Source organism: Argiope bruennichi, chromosome 2 (assembly GCF_947563725.1).
Source record: "Argiope bruennichi chromosome 2, qqArgBrue1.1, whole genome shotgun sequence".
Classification (NCBI taxonomy): Eukaryota; Metazoa; Arthropoda; class Arachnida; order Araneae; family Araneidae; genus Argiope; species Argiope bruennichi.
In genome coordinates this window covers 27,048,075-27,069,637 of record NC_079152.1, presented here as the reverse complement: position 1 = coordinate 27,069,637, position 21,563 = coordinate 27,048,075, and positions in this window count along the sequence as shown.

Genomic DNA, 21,563 nt, shown 5'->3' with positions numbered 1-21,563 from the left:
TAGCATGCAATTTGGGCCATTTATAATGATTGGAAACGTTAGGCGAACATTTCTTTGAGGAATATTTTTATAAAATTGTGTACATTTGCTTTGATAAGGCTGGATTCTTTGTAATAAATCAGCCTGATCTTACCACGCGGCAGTTCATGGTAGCGGAGGTGTAAACCATATATTAACAGACGAATTAATTTGCAGTTGTCCAGATTACTGTATTTGTTTCCAACAACAACTGTTACTTATATCATCTAATTCTTTGGAATATATTATCTTGCAGGAAAAAATTAAATTTCTTCATTTTAAAAATCGAACCTTAGAAAATATCTGTAATATAATTAGATATGCTATTTCGATGTACAATAAAAACTTAATATTAGAATTAAAGTCTTTGTTACTAATAGGATTAATTACTTAGATAAGGCTTTATTCATTTATTATGGAACCAGAATGAACAGGAACGTAATTCATGAGAATGAGTGGTTTGTCCCAAATCTAGAGCCGCGGTGGCCTGGCGGTAAGGTTTCGGCTTGTGAGCCGTAGGGTTTCAGGTTCGAGACCCGATTCCACCGAAGAGCCGTCATGTAAGGAGGTCTGTTGCACGTTAAATCCGTCATGCCAAACGTCCTCCCGATGGTGTAGTGTGGTGTGGCGTGGAGAGAGGGGTGCCAGCTCAGATGTCGTCCTCGTCGTCTAACCGCGGTTCAAAATTAATAGGTCCGTCCCAAAATAGCCCTAGTGTTGCATTACAACGGGATGTTAATATAACTAAACTAACCTAAAATTGTCCCAAATCTAAATTTACTATATGCTGATAAATAAAATAGAATGCAAAAAATATAAGATTTGATTTTTAATTAGTCAAATTTAATAATGAATTTAATTAGTTAAAGTTAATATTAAAAATAAAATCTGTGCTGATAGTTCTCCTTGTACCTCGCATAATTAAAGATTTTTAAAGGGACAAAAATTTCACTAATAAAATTTCTTGGCATTTTTTACCTTAAAGCTGCTTTTAATTTTATTTGAAGATTTCGATAATCGTTCAATCATTCGGACGTTCACTATACGTAATCAAGAATGAAAACATTTCTATGACATCTTTAGATAAAATGACATTTCTAGGAATACAAATTGCAATTTTCTTGATAACAGTAACTTTGGGAAACGGATCATTTTATCAAACTGAAATTTGAGACCAATACAAAAAAATTAAGTTTCAATTCTTAGAGGACAAATATCACCATTCCTAGAATTCATGAAATTAGTGGTTTAGGCACGATTGCTATCATTTCGTTTCATTAGAAGCAAGTTTGCAATCTTTCAACAATGCAATCTTCACGTAAAACTTCACGAAACATGCATTCTAACCGACCGTGCATTTCATCTTTATAATAGCAAATAGAATCGCACGAAATTACAAAACAAGACATTTGAACGCGATTGTTAATAACCACAAACGGGAAACACTAACTGATGCTTGGGTATTTGATATTATAAGCGACAAGAAATAAATCATAATGAAAAATATTTTTTTCAAATTATTGATAAAAAGTAAACTACGAAATAAAAATATGACTAATGACTTGGTCCACTTTTTAAGAGAGAAAATAAATGTGAAATGAGGGATTTGGTTATTTGGCATACAGATTGAATGCTTCTGGTTAAACATACTCCTCGGGCAGAAGTTAATAATACTGCCTCCCGCTCGAAAGTATACTAATAATCTGAATGACCGAATGTCGCAACAGCATTGGTGAAAACTAAGATTGAGTCCTAAAGGCCATCACCGGCTACGGTGCAGCCCGTACAGTGGGAAGCACGTCCCGTCTTCAGTAGGTAGATAACACCCATCGTTTCTGTATACATTAAGAGGTAAAAACTATTCACCATGGCATAACTTTCCCATCCTCTTATCTAAGTTCCCCACAGGCAGGAAGATAATCCTGGGTAAAGTAAACCAGGTTTTCTAAACCAGATATTGCCCCTGAATTAGATAACTCGAGATGTTAAAAAATTCAACATATTTTTTTTCCGCCAAATTATAACTAATCAATTTCTGAAACTAAGAACAGAATTAAAAAAAAATCCAATGCCATCTTTTTCATAATTTTCAAAATATCAAAATTTGAAGCATGATTTCATTTTGGGATAATAAATTTCTTTTTATCTGATAAAGTACAAATGAGTTTGTAAACTTACAGCAGAGTTAGTTTGTTAAAAACAAATAATTTATATCAAAATTATACATTTTCCTCAGTCTAGATTTGATGGAGGATTTCAAATTAGCTCACAATATAAATATATTATAAAAATTTGAATGAAACACTTTATGCCATTTTTATCAGCATCTTCCAACTTCTCCTTTCTGTTAAAATCATGATGAATGTAGCAGGATTTCAGATTCTGATTACTCTCCTTATTATTTCGAGAATTGCAAATCTCACACGTTTACCTTATCATTAATTGCATTTCCTTTTATATAATTTCCAAATCCAAACTAATCTCTTCACGCCAGCTGATGATTCGGTTTAAGTCTCATTATGTTAGTAATGAGTAAATGTGGAATTCTAGTACAATGAAAGGGATTTCTCAGTTCCTAAAGCAGCTTTATATGCTTGGTATAATTATAGAAACTGCTTCTAGGCTTTTGAAATAATACAGTAATGCATTGCAGTAACTGTAAAATTTCGTGCAACTTAAAATGCATTTAAATCTGATTTCCTCAGTGTTTAATAATTTTTCTATAATTTTAACAAAATAATTTATTTACTATCATATTATGTATAAGCAAAGAAGTAAAAATTAATTTAATAATTTTATTTTTTCCAGTTCTAACAATAATATAAGTAAGATTTTAAAAGTAATTTCAACCTTTTATTTGCTTTCTGGATTTTGTATACTCTATAGAACACACACAAAGAGAGATTCGGTCACGAGTTCATCTAATAGATTGAAAAGAGATTGCTTAAAAAGAATAGGATTATGTTCATCCTGTTTAAAAAAAAAGTGAAAATGGTTCAAAATTCTCATAAATGGTTTTGTTTGCTTCGTGAAAGGCTTGTAAGAATTTCCTCAAAAAATTGCTTCTATATTGGTGAAGTCAGAGAGCTTTAATTTTTGAAAAACCTAAGATTTTTCTGCTAGTATTTACCTTACAACATGCAGAGGTTTCTTTTAAATCTTTGAAAGTTAATTAATACGTGAAAAGGAATGGAAATAGTACAAAAGACATAAAAACAGCATATTAAATTTCAGAACAGATAATATTCAAAGAAATTTAAATACAATAGAAAGTAATTTTTAAAGCGTTTGTTATAAGCAAAGTCTATTTCATTCTTTATAATTTCAAAACTAGATGTATCATGCAAATCTTATCGATACAATAGAATATATTTAAGATTGAAGAAGATATATTTATATTAGAGAACTGAATTTCAATTTTCTATGGGAAAATAAATAATCTGAGACCTTCCAAACTTTGGAAATTGTTATGTATAAATCTTCGAACAGTTATATTTTATAGTATAATATTTAGAAATATGTTCAGAGCTACAACGTACTTATAAATTGGTTAAATAACATAAATTGTTGTAAATTATGGATTTTGAATGATAAATTGTTTCGTAATTCCCTTTTTTGCACAATAATTACGATTGTAACGTTTTGTATCTCAATTTAGGCTATTAAACCTATCAGGAAATTTTTGAGTTTTCCTTATCTTGTGAATGCATTAATTACTACTATAAATTGAACTAAATGGAAAACCCGTGGAATGAATCGGAAGCTCAAATTCAATTATACGAAAATGTATCATATTAGAAGAAAAACATATACTTTCTTTCATAAGAATAGCATGGTGCTCTTTTCGAATCATTCCATTAAAAATTAAATAGCTTTCTCTGTAGAATAAGAGTCGCCATTGCAATAAAAGATTGCCTCATTTCGTAAAATTAACTAAGGAATCTGCAGGCCAAACCAAAAAGAGATGTTGGGATTTTAAAATAATTTATTTCTGATGAAGTAATTCCAAGTTCTGTTGAAATTAACAAAATACCGTAATTTTGATTTACATGTTTCTCGAAGATATCTGAATAATTTTAAATATATAATCTATATATATCACATTTAATAATTTTACAATTCAAATGTTAGTGAAAGTAATAGGAGTACAAATAATCATTCATGATGCCAAATTTACTGCAACTTAAATTAGATACTTAAGTTTTATATTATAAACTTTAGTTTTATGTTAGTTTTATAATATAAGCTTAGGTTTTATAATATAGCATTTTTATGCTTTTTACTTCTCTACTATTCAGAATATTACTTTAAGAAATCAGTTTGTGGAATTATCATTTGTCATATATTCAATACAAACAGAAATGCCGATGATTTTCATAATTTTGTTGTTTTATATAAATTATATTATCATTAAAATTATGAAAGTTTGAATATTCTTTCTTTTAGCATACGCAGTTAAAAACTAGAATATGCAATTTATTTTAAATTTTTCTATAATACCTCGAGTATATATTATGTACCCAGTAAGTTTCATAAGAATTAATAATTATTAAATTCAAAATAAGGACGGGGGAAATTTTGGAATGTTTAACGACAACAATTTAACTTCCTGAAAACACGCTGAAAATTCTGGAATGTTTAATGACATCTTTTTTAACTTCCTGGATATTGAAACTATTTTCTTTTCGAAAACATATTTATATCATGCAATGAAAAAAATAATGAATGTCGAATTGCAGTTAAGTTTCTGTGAAGCTGTGGGAATGTGAGAGAGAATATATTAATGTCGATTCCTTGAATGCCCTAGTAACTGAGATTTTCACCGTAAAATGAGAGTTCCAGAGCATTCTTCATATGATTGAAAGTCACGAAAAATTAATCTAATCTTGCTGAATATGATTTAAAAAAATAAATCTTGAACTTTCCGGTTACTTCTGATCATATAGAACATATATTTCTGAATTATTAAAAATCTACTTTATCATCAACAAACTTTTGATCATATAGGACATATCTTTATGAATTATTTGTCTTATTTAAATTATTATAATAATTTAAAAATGTTCTTTCAAGATCTAAGTGAATATCTATATCTCCATCCTCATCTTAGTCCTAAAAATCATGTAGCCCAATTTTGGAATTTTGTATTTCTGTGATCTGTATATTTCTGCATCAATAAGAATGAAATGAGACATGGAATTGTTAGTCTTAAGAATCTTTTCGATATGGGATCTTATAGTTTTGGACAAAATTCAGAAAATAAACAATTTTTCACCATTTACAAGTAAACAAATATAACTCGAAATTGTAAATTTAAATTGATATAATTTAGCATTCGATTCCTTCATTAGAGATGCAGATATGCATTAAGTTTAGTAGGAAATGAATTGAAAATCTGGTTTCCTATCGTCATGAGTATTCCCATGTTAAGGAATGCAATGATTGGGAAAGGCAGTCAGTTAAACTAATAAAATTAGGTACTTGTCAGTACAAATTAAATGTATCAAATTTTGAATAAATCATATAAAAGAATAATGTACGTATTAACATTTTCGATGTCCTGCGCGGCTTTCTTTATTATTCAGCAAAATACAAATTCTGCGATTTCGTGTTAGTGCGTGAAAATTGATTTCACGGCTGCTATTTCCCATCGATCATTATTTTAGCCTACAACCCAACAATTAACGATTTCAATTGATGCTAGAATGCTGTAAAAATTTCTACAGTGGAAAATCTTTTTTAAGTGTTAGAGTTTTTTTTTTTTTTTTTTTGAAGACCCATTAATGTATGGTTTTTTAAAAACACTTCTAAATTTCCAGGTCTCCATTAAATGAATAAATTATATACTTTATGGATGTTAGGAAGAAAGCGATATTTTCTTTATTTGTATGCTTGATACATAGCAAATTCTAGAAATTTATCCAAAAACAAAGTGAAATTCGAAATAATGAAGAAATAGAATTCCTTGTATCGACTTATATGTTCAAAAGAAATATGGCTGTACATCCTTTCTATTTAAAAAAAATAAAATAAAAGACACAATTCCTATTCTTTCAACTTCCCTTTAACTTCGGCAAATAAATACATTCACCATCAGTTCATTCCAGGAGATAAAAAAAAAAATGTAATGACAATGCAAATATCTTCCTCTTGATGTTAAGAACAAAAGAACACAATGTTCTTTTCCCACCCCAAAGGATTATTGCCTCTGAGGTCACGCGAATGCACGTGCGTCTTTACCTGCTGCATCAATATCCGGGAAGAGACAAATGAAGATAAACAGGAGGAGGGAATTGTTTTCCTTCTCTCCTGAAGAAGAGATCGGGCTAGAAAATTGACTGATTCTTTGAAAGAAGAATGCAAATCAAATACCTTCGAACAGTAAATGGACTGATTCTTCAGTCCATTGCTTATAGTTGAAATACTCGACTCAAGGCTGAATACAATTCAGTAATTTTTTCTATTCAAACCAAGACTTAAAAAAAAATAATAGCTGAAAACGCCAAAAACTGTTAAGATTCAGTTTTCTTTAGAATATTTTATGTATATATTTTGAAGAATGTGCATATTTTATACACCTTCTTCCTGATTAAAAGAAAGGGATTTTAAGAATTATACTTTTTATATTTAAACATAATAACTTCGGAAACACGATGACCCGGACAAATTTATGAATGAGACAACTCAAAATAAGAAAGAGAACAAATGTGATTTAATGTGTGGTTCGACTGACGTTAAATTTGTAGATGTGCAGCGAAGTTACAGACCAACCAATCAAAGGGATGGGGATTCACATAGTTTAGTTGTATAATGAAGAATATTTAATTTTCTTCATTATACAACTAAATATATGAGGGAAAACTGCATATACTATACGTCTGAAAGGAAAGAATATGAAGAGTATGAACACGAGGTACAAAGAGCAGAGAATAAAAGCAGTTATAAATTGTAGAAGAGCGAGAACACGAGCTTGAACCGGTTGTTGAAAGTGAAATTGATCAATGATTATGAAAAAATGAAAAACAACATTATATCGGAATGCAGGCTTAGGAATAGTTTCTTGTTTTGAATGTTATTATTAGAATATGTGTATTCTAATATTTTATTCATACATTATTAGAATATGAGACACAGTTTTTCTTGATTTATATTTCTTTTTCACATAAAGCATTCTGAGATGTTGATGTTTATCAAAATAATAAAAGTCTCATATTTTGGCATTTCTCTATAAAAATATCTTATATGTAAAGATATAAATTTTATTCACAAGAAAATCTCTTATTTGCGTTTTCATGCACTAGCTATTTAAAATTTTATTCACAAGAAAATCTCTTATTTGCGTTTTCATGCACTAGCTATTTAAAATTTTATTCACAAGAAAATCTCTTATTTGCGTTTTCATGCACTAGCTATTTAAAATTTTATTCACAAGAAAATATCTTATTTGCGTTTTCATACACTAGCTATTTAAAATTTTATTCACAAGAAAATCTCTTATTTGCGTTTTCATGCACTATCTATTTAGTGCTAAAACCATTTTATTCTTTCTTATATAAATGTTTGAAATTATATCATTATTATGGAAAATTTATAATTTAACATTAAAAAAAAATGTTTTCAATTTTCTTGGGGAGTCCCAAATAATTTGTTTTGTATAAATATTTTTTCATACAAAAATATATCATTCTATAATTAATATCTAGAAATAAATTTTAATTTTTGGACTTCAGGAAAAATATTTATCAAATCTGTAGCTTAAGAAGATGATGGAATTTAAAATTAGAAAAACAGAAACAAAAATACGGAATTACATTTTTAATGTTTCGTTTCCGAAATACATAATTTAATGAGATCGAAATGGCAGATTAAATGCGTTGTTAAATAAAATGTATATTTAATAGATTCAGAAAAGTAAGTAAATTTTTATGACCTTTTCTGAAAACGTTGTTTTCATCTGATTTAGTAATTTTGAAATGCCTCAGGTGTTTTTGAGGAAAGAAATTTATAATAAAAATCTCCATTAAACATTTACATAAAACTGATTATGTAATTTATGTTTTGAGTAATTTTCAATAGTTAAAATTCAATTTTGGTGTTTTCAATTTTGATTTGGTTACTTTTAAATTAGTAAACAGCTTTGTACGAGATGTTTATTTAATAATATGAAAAGTATAAGAGAAACACATTAAAAAAAAAGTTTTTCGTATGGAACTTTTTATTTTTTTTAAATTAATACAATCTATTTTAAAGATCTTTTTTATAGATATTTGATACATGTATGCTTTAATACATGTTTGCGAAGTTTGTATTTTACAGATACGTATTATTATTTGCTTTTTGTTAACATAAGAGCTTAATATTAACTTGCAGAAATACACACACACACATATATAGATATAGATATATGTATGTATATATGTATAATACCTTTAAATAGTGTAAAATGCATTCTATAATTTCTTTACAAAATGGAAAAGTTTTGGTTTAATAAATAAATATAATATTAATTTTACAAGAGTTAGTTTTTATAATTTGAAGAATAAACATAAATGAAGATAAATTAACTTTTAAATATGCTTAATAAATACAAAAAAAAATTTAATCGTTATACCTTTTCTAACAACAAATATATAAAAAAAGAATAATTTCCTATAAAATATTCCATTTAAATTCACTTTCTCATTAAAATTTATGCATTCAAAATATCTTTTTTAAGCATGAAATTTGAATAAGACTTTGAAAAATCTTCTTTAAAGTCATTTAGATATGCATTGAATTCTGCTTTTTGCAGAATGAGAAATATTTCTGACTGACTATGGAATATGAGAAATAACTTTTCGGAGCAGAAACAGGTTTGTATAGTGTCCTTCCATTTCTCGTAATGATTTTTCCATTAAGCTAAACTGTATTCAATAGAAGACTATTAGCTGCAAATGTTATAGACAATTGTTTGGCTTGTGAATCGAATATGCTTTAATGTTTAATGGCAATTTACGTAAATAATAAAATAAATGTATATAAATATATATATATATATATATATATATATATATATATTTATTTATTTATTTATATATATATATATATATATATATATATATATATATATATATATATATATATATATATATATATATATATATATATATATATATATATATATATATATATTTATATATATATATATATTGTTCTAAGATTAATCCATTATGAAACTGTTTTATGATCTCAGAAATTAGAAAACAGCAGTTTGTGTTGACAAAAATATTGTTTTCATAAAATCTATACAAATTAGTATGTTAAAAAATTATTGGTATATAGTTTATCATTTGGAAATCGCATTGCGACGTCATTTAGCATCTAAGCATGACATTCCTTTTTGTGAGAACATGATGTTGTTTTGGTTAGGGAGTTTTGAAGCTCGAAATCGAATAGGCAATAAAAAAAACAAAATGGCATTTTTCATTTTCAATTTTTTCTTGGATGACAAAAAAGTGGAACTCTCGTAAACCAGTTTAAATTTATTAATGAATTAAATTAATTAAGACAAATAATGACTTAAAAATAATAATGTTCTCACATGTTAACTTGAAATTTGGGATCGTAGATTTCATTTTTTATTTTCTGTATTCAAAATTTGTTTTCTCAACAGTAATGGGTGCTTCTTATTGATATTGGAGTGATAAGAGCAGAATTTGAAAGATGACAGTTAATTCTATCAAATTTGTGAACTGACGAAAACTTTGAGATATAACAGTCTTAAAGGAATCTTCTCTAAAATGCTTCCCAACATAAAGTTTAGGATTTTGAGCTTATACTACAGCTGCTGCATATTATTTTATTTAAATTTTATAAGCTCACTGTGAAGTATCCTTTGCTAATGATTTCACAAGGAAAACTTTTATGTTCTCTTTTATTTCGCTCTATTGCGATAGTGCCTCAGTAAATAAATTGCTTCAATTTATATTATTTTAGAAAGAAAATTTGTTGTAGTATACTCTTTAACTTCTTAAAAGTTCTGACCAAATTATATGGTTAGAAAAACATAAACCTTTTAGTTTCGGAAACGATATCACTCAAGACAAAAAAATAATGTATTTTTAATGTAAAAGGAATATATGCTGCAAAGCTAAAGAACATTTAATTCTCCTATCAGTGGAACAGTAAATCAAACAATTTTACTTTCCAAAATAATATAGAATATTACGAAGTAGTTATATGCCGTTTGCTTAGCAGGAACTGACACTACTTATATATGTTTAGAAAAAAACTAAAACCTAAGACGGTGAATGTTGCTTCACATGAATCATGGCGTTATCTCAGCAGACACTTTATACTTTGACTCAGTACTTTGTTCAGTACTTGTTGATTGGAAACAGATGAAAATTCATTTTTGTCGCATATATCTTAAATACTAAATTTTAATATTTTCGGGAAAAATAATAATAAACTTGCCCTTCTAAAATGCATATAAATTAAATTATAATTAATATTAAAATCTGTATAATTAAGAGTATTGATTTGTTCATTTTGTTTGGATGAGAGCCTGGAAACTTCCAGAATTTGAAACATTTTTATGATTTTAAGGAAATAAACATGTATTAGTTTATAATAAAAATTTCGTGAATTGATATTGTTCCCTATAATGAATTAAGATCAAGTTTCAAATGTGTTTTGTATTGAAGCTTACGAATCTCAATAATTCTTATTTCATTCAGACATATATGATGTTCCAGTTATAATAAACACTTTCCATTTCGAAATTGGATTTGAATCCTTGTATTTGACATCCAACATTAGATTTTCAATTAATACTTATAAAGAATTCAAAACCTTATAACTGATAAATAATTTCATGAATGAAAAAAAGACTGAATGTAGAACTCGAGATTACATAAATAATGGGTAATATTTTATGTTATGTATTTTGAAAAATAAGTGGCATATATATACATATATTATAAAATTAACTTTCTACACAATTTTTATGTTACGTCAGTCCAATTATTCCTTTATAAGAGTTACCTGAAAAGGAAAAGAATCAAACTATTATTAGAACTTCGAATAAAAAACAATTAAATGAAAAAATAATTTCCATTTTTTTTTAATATTACATAATACAGTGCATGTAATTTGTATTCATCAGACATAATTTAAAAATGTATTGTAATTTATATCTTTGAAGAAAAATCATAACACAATTTTAAAGAAATGCTTTCAGAATATATTTAAAGTTTACGATTCGCACTTTCAAAGCAGCTGGCAGTGAAATTCTTTCCACGAAATGCTATGAAGAATTTCCAAGGTTTTGCTCTATCCAATTAATAAAGTTGGAGTGAAAACTCTAATAGTAGTGCAAATCTTACACAACACACCCCATTCAGCTTGAAATGAGGTAGTGGAATCTCTATCAGTTTCAAAAGTATGCGTTGAAGTTTCAACTGTTTTAAAAGCTATTATATAGCCTTTAAAAGCATTAAAACCGGATATTCTCACAATATTATCACTTCCAGCTCTGAAGAAAGTAATAATCGCTAAAAAAAAATTCGAAAATAAAAGGAGCATGCTCAGGAAACAACAATGAAGTTCTAATTCTAAATATAGTTACATTCCTACTTCGTGAAGAGCTTTCAGAATATAAAATAAAGAAAGCGAGCTTTTCTCCAACAACTATGATAACAGGAAAACTTGATCAGCAGCTCCGAAGAAAGCCCTCCACCCCCCAAAAAAGAAGAATGAAAAATGGAGTACCATAGCACTTTCCTCAGATAAAATAGCTGTCGGTTGTTTGTAATGGTAAAAGAAAATGACTATTGTTATGTAATGGTAAATAATAATGGCAAATAATGTCAAAAGGCTATCGAAATTTTTTTAGTCAAATTTAATAAGCAGAAAATAATCTGCTTACAATTAGATCTCTTTAAATCTTCTCTTGGAGAAAAATATTTTCTTCAGCAAATGAAGGTATCAATTGAATTGAAAGGAATCATTCAAATATCAAACGAACCTACGTCCGATACTACAGGACATTATATATATATTTTTAATTTTTAATACTTAAATTCACATATTAAACATTCCTTGTATGTTTAATAAAATACATATTCTTCTTTTTCCATTTAATTGTGCTAATATTGGAGGAATTTTATAAGTCATTTCCTTTTTTATCTATTTTTAATAATGTATCCTACAGAATAATTCTTTTTACCTAACACTATGGGTAAAATTATCATAATAGAGAGTCTAAAAAAAGTGATTTAATGCTTAAAAATGTGAATAAAATTTCTAATAATGTTGTATAGTATTTATTTTATAAATGTGTATATATTTAAAATAATTTAAGGAACATAGCTTACCAAGGATGCAACTAGCTAATTTTACGGTCATTTTAACTGACGTTATCTTTATCACCTTGTATTTGTTTCCTATATAGCAGTCAGTATTGTTTGGATTTGCTTGCATTTTAATGAACCTGACCTTTTGAATTCAGATACATATTTACTTAGATTAATAGAAGATTCTACAATTCCATAAATCAGACAATTAAGAATAGATTTTACCGTCTGCTCAATTCCGTAAACTTATCTTCAGTAATCTTTTAGAAGTCGTGAGCTATTTAATGATTTCGAATACTCAGTTATCTATCTTCTTTTAAGTATATCAGGAGCTTCCCTTTGCTTAAGGGATTAACAAGTTTCGTAAATACTTCTTAGTATACTATTAACTAATTTCTTTCGAAACAAACTATTTCTATCGGAGAAAAAGTAAATGTGAGCGAATGGCTCTAGTTCGATAGCCCCATATGGAATTCGAAATCCTTCAGGACTTCGTTGAAAGAATCTTTGTTTAGTCAGCAGCGTTAAAATCCTGTTTCTCCTGAAAAGATCAGCAGAAAAATCAGCCAAAAACAAGGTGCGATTTCTTTGTTCTCTGGAAATATCTCTTTGCTGACTCAGAATGAGAAACAAATACGCGGGTGAGTTACTAAGAAATATTTCATCACTCAAACAGAAAAGAGCAAAGCACAATGCAGTTTCATTACATTTCGTTTATTTTTGCCCGATGTCTAAAAGATACGTTTTATTGGTTTACTTTCAAAGAATTTTAGATCAGAAAGATTTCATTTTTTTAAGAATAAAAGCAGTTTGATGTCTCAATTTCTTCTTTGCTACTATAACCATCGGTTAAAAAACTTAAACTTTTTGTGGAACACAAGGTCGATTTGAAAGATGTTTGTTTAAAATGTGTAAACTGAGAAAAAGTTAAACATTAATAATTGATAAATAGTTCATTAATTATCTGTTAAAATTCTTCATGAAATTAAATTTTCTTAGAGAGCTTTCAAAATATAATTTTAAGTGCTAATCTCAAGCCTATTGTTATAAAGTAGATTTTGCAAAATAAACAGCATTTTATTCGAAACTTTTCACTGCATTTTCATTTTTAAAAATCAACGAATTATTCCAATTTGAGATGTTAAATATTATTCATAACTGTATAAGTAATTAAGATGTAAAACTTAAAGTGTTTCTGGAATATTTTAAATTACATACGTATTTTATGTTAGAAGAATTTTATGTTGGTTTATATTTTATGTTAGAAGTTTACAGACTGCTAAAATGTTTGATAAGAAATAAGCCTTTTTTTAAAGTTTCTAGTTAAAAATTATGTAAAAAAAGTAGCTATCTAGCTGCTACACAGGATTCAAAATTTTTATATGCCCCTGGTTTCTCTTTCTATAGATGCTATTTAAAAGTATCCTTAAGTAGGCAAATGAAACATGAATTTCGATATCTTCTTATTCTATCTCTTCCTATTTAAATAAACATTTCAATTGATGCTGTGAATATACATTTCAAAATTTAAAGAGGTGATGAAAAAGGATATGATTGTCCTATTCCGACATAGCAATACAAATCAGGGGGCACGTTTTTTTCTCAGAGCAAATTTAATATAGATTTTAGATTGAAGATAATCTCACAATGCTTTCTGATTCATATCCATGAGTATGGTTAAGTTTACAAGCATTTATATAATACTGCGCAATATTCATTATATTTTTCCTTGCAGCCTGAATGTTTCTGAATTATTTTGATCTTTAGTGTCTCACTGATATTGACTATATTACTTCGATTTCTGCTTATGTTAGAATTCACACTCAAATTGTATTCCCGCTCACAAGCAGTTTCTCGATAGTTTGTTCTGTGTCCCTTTCGACTTTTCAGTAATAGCCTCAAAAGTCTCTCATATCAGTTTCTTGACATTTCTTCTTAAGTTTAGGATGGTTTCGTTTGTATTATTTTTGCACTTTTGAATACTAAAGGATGACTTACTAAAGGAAATACAAATCATGCATGTCACAAAAGTTTTTTTTTCTTTTTTTTCAATTTGGGAAAGAGATGATATCGGTAGTAGATTGACAGTAGTTTAATTTACATGATAAAATTATATTTTTGTTTCCAAAAAAGAAAGTGGCAAAATTATATTTCAAAAAAAGACATAAAAAAACGTAAATTCTATTTATAATAAATGTGAACATGAATGAGTTGGCTCGGTGCAGATTAAACTATTGGAGCTGGAGTTATCATATATGGTACATGTAAAATTTAGCGAGTAGTAAGTTACACCTCGGTGATATTTCTTTGATTAATTAAAAATTATACGAAACTTCAGCATTTTTCTGCAATAATTTTCGAAATTATTACACCACAAAAATTATTTTTGGATGCTCCGAAAATTAAAAAATATATATATATTTCCGATGATACATATGATATTTACTACATAAGCTGTTTTCTATCCATATTTAATAATTTTTTTAAAAAATATATTTTTTAAATTTAATTTTATTATATTTTAAATTAAAATTTACAATTGAAAGAGCATGTTACACGTGCTTGAAAAATATTAGTTATTATGTAATAGATGCTCAGTTGAAAAAAGAGCTCAAATTTAAAAATAGAATGAAAGGAAAGATTGAGAAATGTATTCTTAGGGCGCACACTCTTTTTTTTTTCTATTACTGTTTGTATTTTTCGTTTCATAAAATTTACTTCGGAATTTCTTAAGTTGAAAAAACTGTATGATATTATCCGAGAAATCATTTTTAAATTTAACTCATTATTAAGCCAATTAAAAAAATCATAATTTTAATCACAAATATCTTTGTCAGTTTTACTGAAAACTTCATTAAATTTCTTCTATGCATTATTATAGTACAACGTCCAATTATAAACTGATTTTTTCTTTGCAAATCCCTTTTATTTTGGTAAATATATTATTAAGCCGCATGGAGTGCTTTAACTATATATATATATATATATATATATATATATATATCCCGTTTAAGATCGGAGAAAGGAGAATAGCTGGGCGATTTGTCCCGCTAAGCCTAATTTTATTTAAAAATTCATATAAAATCATTTCTGCAATTGAATACGCTGAAATTTGCAGTTTAATATGATTGATAATATTTGAACATGCTGCAATAAAATTCTCGCGATATTAAAAAAAAAAAAAAAAACTATTTAGAAATTTAAAGAAAATGAAATAATTTAAAGAAACATTTTTATGAAAGTAACGTTTTAATAAAAGAATTTATGTATAATATATACTTTCAGAAAATGACATACGTTTCCTTATAAATATTCAAAACATAGTAAATATTAGAAAACTTAATTTGAAAATTGCTTTATTATATCTTAAGTTTAAGACACATTTTAAAACATTGTTTAGGACAAAACCCTACTTTGCAATTATTGCATTTATCGTACAATAAACTTCGTTTTTTTGCTTTCAATGAATTTTTCGCATACTACACACTTTTTTGAATTTTTAACATTCGTATCAACATATAATTTTGAAAATGACGTCCAGTTAATCGTAAAGGATTGTCAAATGGTTTCTATAACTAAAATTTCAATGATTTCATCCGTGAAAAAAAAAGTTAAAAAATCTCATTTCAAATGACTGGAATATTTATGCACATATTGCTATTTCCAAAAAGATGATAATCCTTTGATGCCATTTTGCCAATCATACGTATTTAAATTAGCCGCACTCTTATCCCCATAATTAATTACTTCAGTGTCATCTGAATAGTCAGATTCAATATCGCTTATATTCGAAAAACCACTTTAGCCTGTTTCACTATATGATTCATTCATCAATTTAGAAATGTCACTCTCACTCAAATATTTTGCTCTTTTCACTATTGCGTCTGAAATAAAACTGACCGAAAATTAAAAAAAATAAAAAATAGAAAGAAAAAAACTATAAACCAATAAGTAATCTTTTATCCATCTTAGTAAAAATATAAATGTAAACTCAGAGTGCAGTCAGTCCTTTGAATGCCTAACCCTCTCGAGACTTCAGAAAAAGTAGAACTGTTTATAAGTTTAAATACCCGGATCAAATAAAAGGACCCCTCCCCCATAAAAAAAAAAAAAAAAAAAAAAAAAAAAAAAAAAAAAAACTTGGAACCAAATCATTGTATTGAAGATTATTTTCTGTGAAACATTATACGAAATTATAATGGACTTCAAACGTCATCTAGTGCCATTTAAAAATTTAAATAAGACGTTCCAAATGGAAATCACACATACGTGATCATGGGTCTTGGAGTGGGAAAGGCTCCTCTCTTATATGATATCGCGGGCCGTGGACAATCGTGTGATAACATACGTGATCACAGTCCTCATATATATATATATATAATTTAATACACATAAATTTTAATTATTCTTACATAATAATCTTTATTTTACTGTATCTGTGGGTGTAAATATAGGTGATTTGCTTATACGGGGTATAAGCATTCCAGGCTGTTTAAAAAGGATACTTATACTTATTTGATATTTCACCATGTAACTTGATAAGGCTAATAAATATGAATTTAATGAATTCAGTTCATTAAAAATTACTCCTTTTGAATACTAAGAATTCATTACTACAAAAAAACAAGCCGGAAGTAAAAATTTTACTTCAACGTTAATTTCCGAGAAAAACATTTTTTTGCACTAGTAAAAGCCTGCGCTTGGATGGTTTGATGGAACAATTAAGTTAATTTCAATTTCTCCATAATCATAAAAACATTATTTGTGAGGATGTATCAAATGAAAGAAAAAATAATGAAAACTGGAGAAAATAATTTCTGTGACAATGAGATTGGCTTTCATATAAAAGAAGATAATTATGTTCTGAAGTTGTTGTTTACAAAAACCATTGCTCAATTTTTAATTAGCTCAGTCTTTAATTGACTTTTGAAATTTGTAAAGCACTTGTTTGACTGTTGAAATTTGCAGCACTTCTTCTCCTTCTCATAAAATTCTGTGATATTTTTAATAAAAATGATAATTGCTGCTAACAAAACATTCATAACTATAACATTTCTATGAATAGGTAAGAACCAAATGTCCTCTTTTCTGTGCTTAACATAGAGCTGAAAGTTTGCAGCGGCAGAAACATTCAGAAAAAATTCAGAAAAGTGTTTTTTACATTTATTCACAGAAGTTTATTCACAATACATATTCTTACTTATTGTGAATGTACTTATTCATTAAACATGTAAATATACCATCTAATTCAGTATTTGGTGTATGCCAGGCATCGCCAGATCTGGTTCCTACTGCATTAAATTCAAAATAACAACTGATATTATATATATATATATATATATATATATATATATATATATATATATATATATATATATATATATATATATATATATATATATATATATATATATATATATATATATATGGTAGATAAATAACGAATGTTTATAAATCCAGAACATTCGATATTCAGCCTTAATGCCTAAAAATAAGTTTGAATAAGTACATTTAAATATGTATTTCTCAGTTTCTCGGGATTTTAGAACATTCAGCAATTCTTATGTAATGATATAAAAGATATGTTTGCTTCGATAAATTAAATTGTCTCGTCTCTTAAATGTTATTAAAAGCTATTTAAAATCCCTCAGAATGACGGTATGACATTTTGTCTACAAATTATGCATGACGATGTGTAGCTTTTATACAACATTTAATTCCAAAGTGGATAAAAATACTATTAACTTGTATATAAAACTCATCTTTTATTTTTATGACATACAATTTCATTATTAAACTCTGCATAATGTTACTTTGAAGCCAAGTGGCTATAACGATTAAAATATAAAATGAAAAAGATATATGCATATTTTCTGCTATTCTTATCATTTCGCTAAACTGTTTATTTCATTTAAATGTTTTCGTATTAAGTTTAAGACTAGGAATATACAGAGAAACAAATTCATATGATTATAAAATGAATATTTTCATCACATTGCTTTTATATATATATATAACTTTCCCTTTGTTATAACATTTTATTAATAATATTTGTTTTGTTTTGTTTGAGAATTTTCTCAGGTATAAAGAAAATATCTGCAGTAAATTGTTTTTTTTTAAAGATTCGCCGGTTTTCTAAATTATTTTTGAAGAACATCTTTAAGATATAAGGAAATAAAAAAAGATATAATTTCTTTCAGAGATTAATTTCTAAAGAGATTTTTTTAAAGATTATACTTCTTTTTTCTTTTCTTTACTTGCTCCGCAGGAAAAAAGAGTAACTCTCTTCTAAAGGAAAGACTGGGAATTTTCAGCCGTGTCATTATCGTAATGAGGCTTGACATCGGGATGTTTTTGAATTGCAGTCAATGGAATACAGTTTGCTGTCAATACGTTTTGAATTTTGATTTTGTATTAATTTATATGTATAAATATTTTTGATGTTACAAATTGCATGTTTAATATGGAATAGTATATTTTTTTTATCAAAGCGATGATAATAATGCAAGTGTAAAACTCATTTTAAGAACATTTTGGATATATTTCGTTTTAACTCCGTTCTTCGCAGAATTTTCATAAATTTTAAATGCAGAGAGCAAAAATATGAATGAAAATATATGAAATAACATACGAATAATATATGAAAAGAATATTTTTTTTTAATTATTGGATGGTTAGAAAAGATATATTGCATTATTTCTATGTATAAAGTTTATCTTTTATTTTACGAAAAGAGCAATAATCAAACAATGCGAGAATGAATATATATATATATATATATATATATATATATAACTATATATATAAAACTATAAACTATAAAAACAGTCGAATACTATGGAAGACGCAGTTTATGTTGGAGTTATGCTTTCTTCTTCGTCGAGATCTTATTGTGTCAATAATTCGTGGTAAGATTATTTTACTTCGTGTAATATTTTTTTTACCAGTTTGATAGGTTTTTAACAATGGGTTGCGCAATATGATAAAAAGTTCAGGGCATTCGTATGCATTGCCTATTGTAATACATTCACAAATCCATTGATAAATCAGAGCATGAAAGGAGCATGTGAAATTAAACCACAAAAAAACCCTACAATGTATTGACTAATTTTTTCATTAATTGAAGTTTCGCAAATTCTTGTTTGGAGTACAAATAGGAAAGCTCAATGGTTCATTTTCAAAACTTTCTAAACTGTCAGTTGAATGACAAGAACACCCTTTTTGAGGGTGTCCATAAAATAAGATCGATTTTGATATTAATAGCAGCACCTTGAATATTTCTTTTGACTAAGTAGTCAAAACCTGGTTTTCAACAACCAATAACTGTCTTTTATTCCATGAGATGGGGGATTTAGATGTTAAGGGGATTTTGATATTTCAAATTTCCAAGTTAGTTATTGAAATCGGTGGAAAAACTATAAGATTTTGCAGAAAAACTGTGTTATCTGTGTTAAAAAATGGATAATTCATTTTTTTACTACTATAAATTTTAAATATTTAACATACCTGAGTTCCATGGTTTCTTCTACTTTGAATGTTTCATATTTACTGTCCGAAAACTGTACATAGTACTGATTTACAATATTATAAAAATAAATTCTGAACACAAATTTTTTTAGAGGAAAATCCCAGAAATATATTAGAAAGACGTTTGACATCCAATCCTCATACATATATGATGTTTATGACTCATACATATATGACTAATTGTCTTTTGGAGTTTTCAACAAAATATCTAATATACTTCTTAACAATTTTCTTTAATTGAAGTTTTTAATTTATCATTTAAATTAATTAATATAAATTGTTTTTGGATGATGGAATTATTTAAGTGCTAGAAATCACAATATTTAATCATTAAAAGTATATTTTTAACTAATTTTCAGGTTTTAAAATGCAGTTCTTTTAAAGTTTTTCGTATAAAAAAATTCTAAAAAAATAAATTAATATTATACTTTTTCATACATTTTATTAAAATTATAATGTTGAGTAAAGATAATTTAAAGGTAATTTTGTTATAGTTATTTCTTTTTTATTCTACCATTCTCATCTATATTAAACAAATGTTCACCTTTGATAACTATATTATATAAGTTTACATGGAAAGTCAAATGCATTCTAACTGTTAATGAGCAGAAAATGCATTGAGTTCACTTAATATTCTTAACTTCTGCAGGTGATATTGATACCCGGATCTGAATATATTCTATGAAAATTAATCACAAAATTTCAGTTTCTCTGTTGTAATTGACAGTGCTCTTTTGCAGTGAACACGAAGAAGGAGGCTTTATTTTTATGTATAAGGTTAAAAGATCTAGACGCGTTTCATTATTGCAATCGCTCTTGCCTTTCATGATATCAACTCAAATGTCTTTTATCTGTCAATCCATCATAAGTTTATACTTGCTAATATAAGTAATGATACACTTGTGGTGAAAACCTATAAACCAGTTAACAGCTACGCTACCTGGACAATTGCTTTTGTATCGTGGTCATGTTACTGAGCTGCGAACCATAAGGTCCCAGGTTCTATCCTCGCTCATTCCAAATCCGCTATGTTGGTGACCTCGGAGGATGACTCAATTCAATACACCACTCGCTATTTGAAACGCGGTATTTAACATGCTATTATATAAAACTTAGGAGCCAGAAATTTCATTTTTTGTCCTCAATTATAGAATGTTTATCATTCTTTTCTTTCATAGAATGACCCCCCCCCTTTATCCGGATTTCCCCCAGCGCCGCACACACTCTATATCGAACGTCATGAAACGACAAAGAAACATGATTTATAGTATTATTTTTTAGTAGAGTGTCATTTACACAAACTAAATATGACACATTTTTTCTGCTTTTACAAGCCATAGTAGGTTAAATATTTAAATGGCCAATGAAGAAGACAGTAACATGTGCAACACTATGATTTATGCAAAGTAATCCTAGTAGCACATATGAAAAATCCTCTTGATAGCATATATTCCATAATCGGCCCCTGATGACAGAAAGCAACAGTTTCAGTATCATTCTTTTATAGTATAATTCAAAATACTATAGATGATTTTTAAAAAAATCTGATTTATATTCGAATATGATATATGACTACAATTTCAGAAACGAAACTGCTTGTTCAAATTCATCTGTGCAAGATAAGATATTGTGTTTTTCAATTACTAAATGTCAAATTACACAAAAAGACACACCGTTCTATGG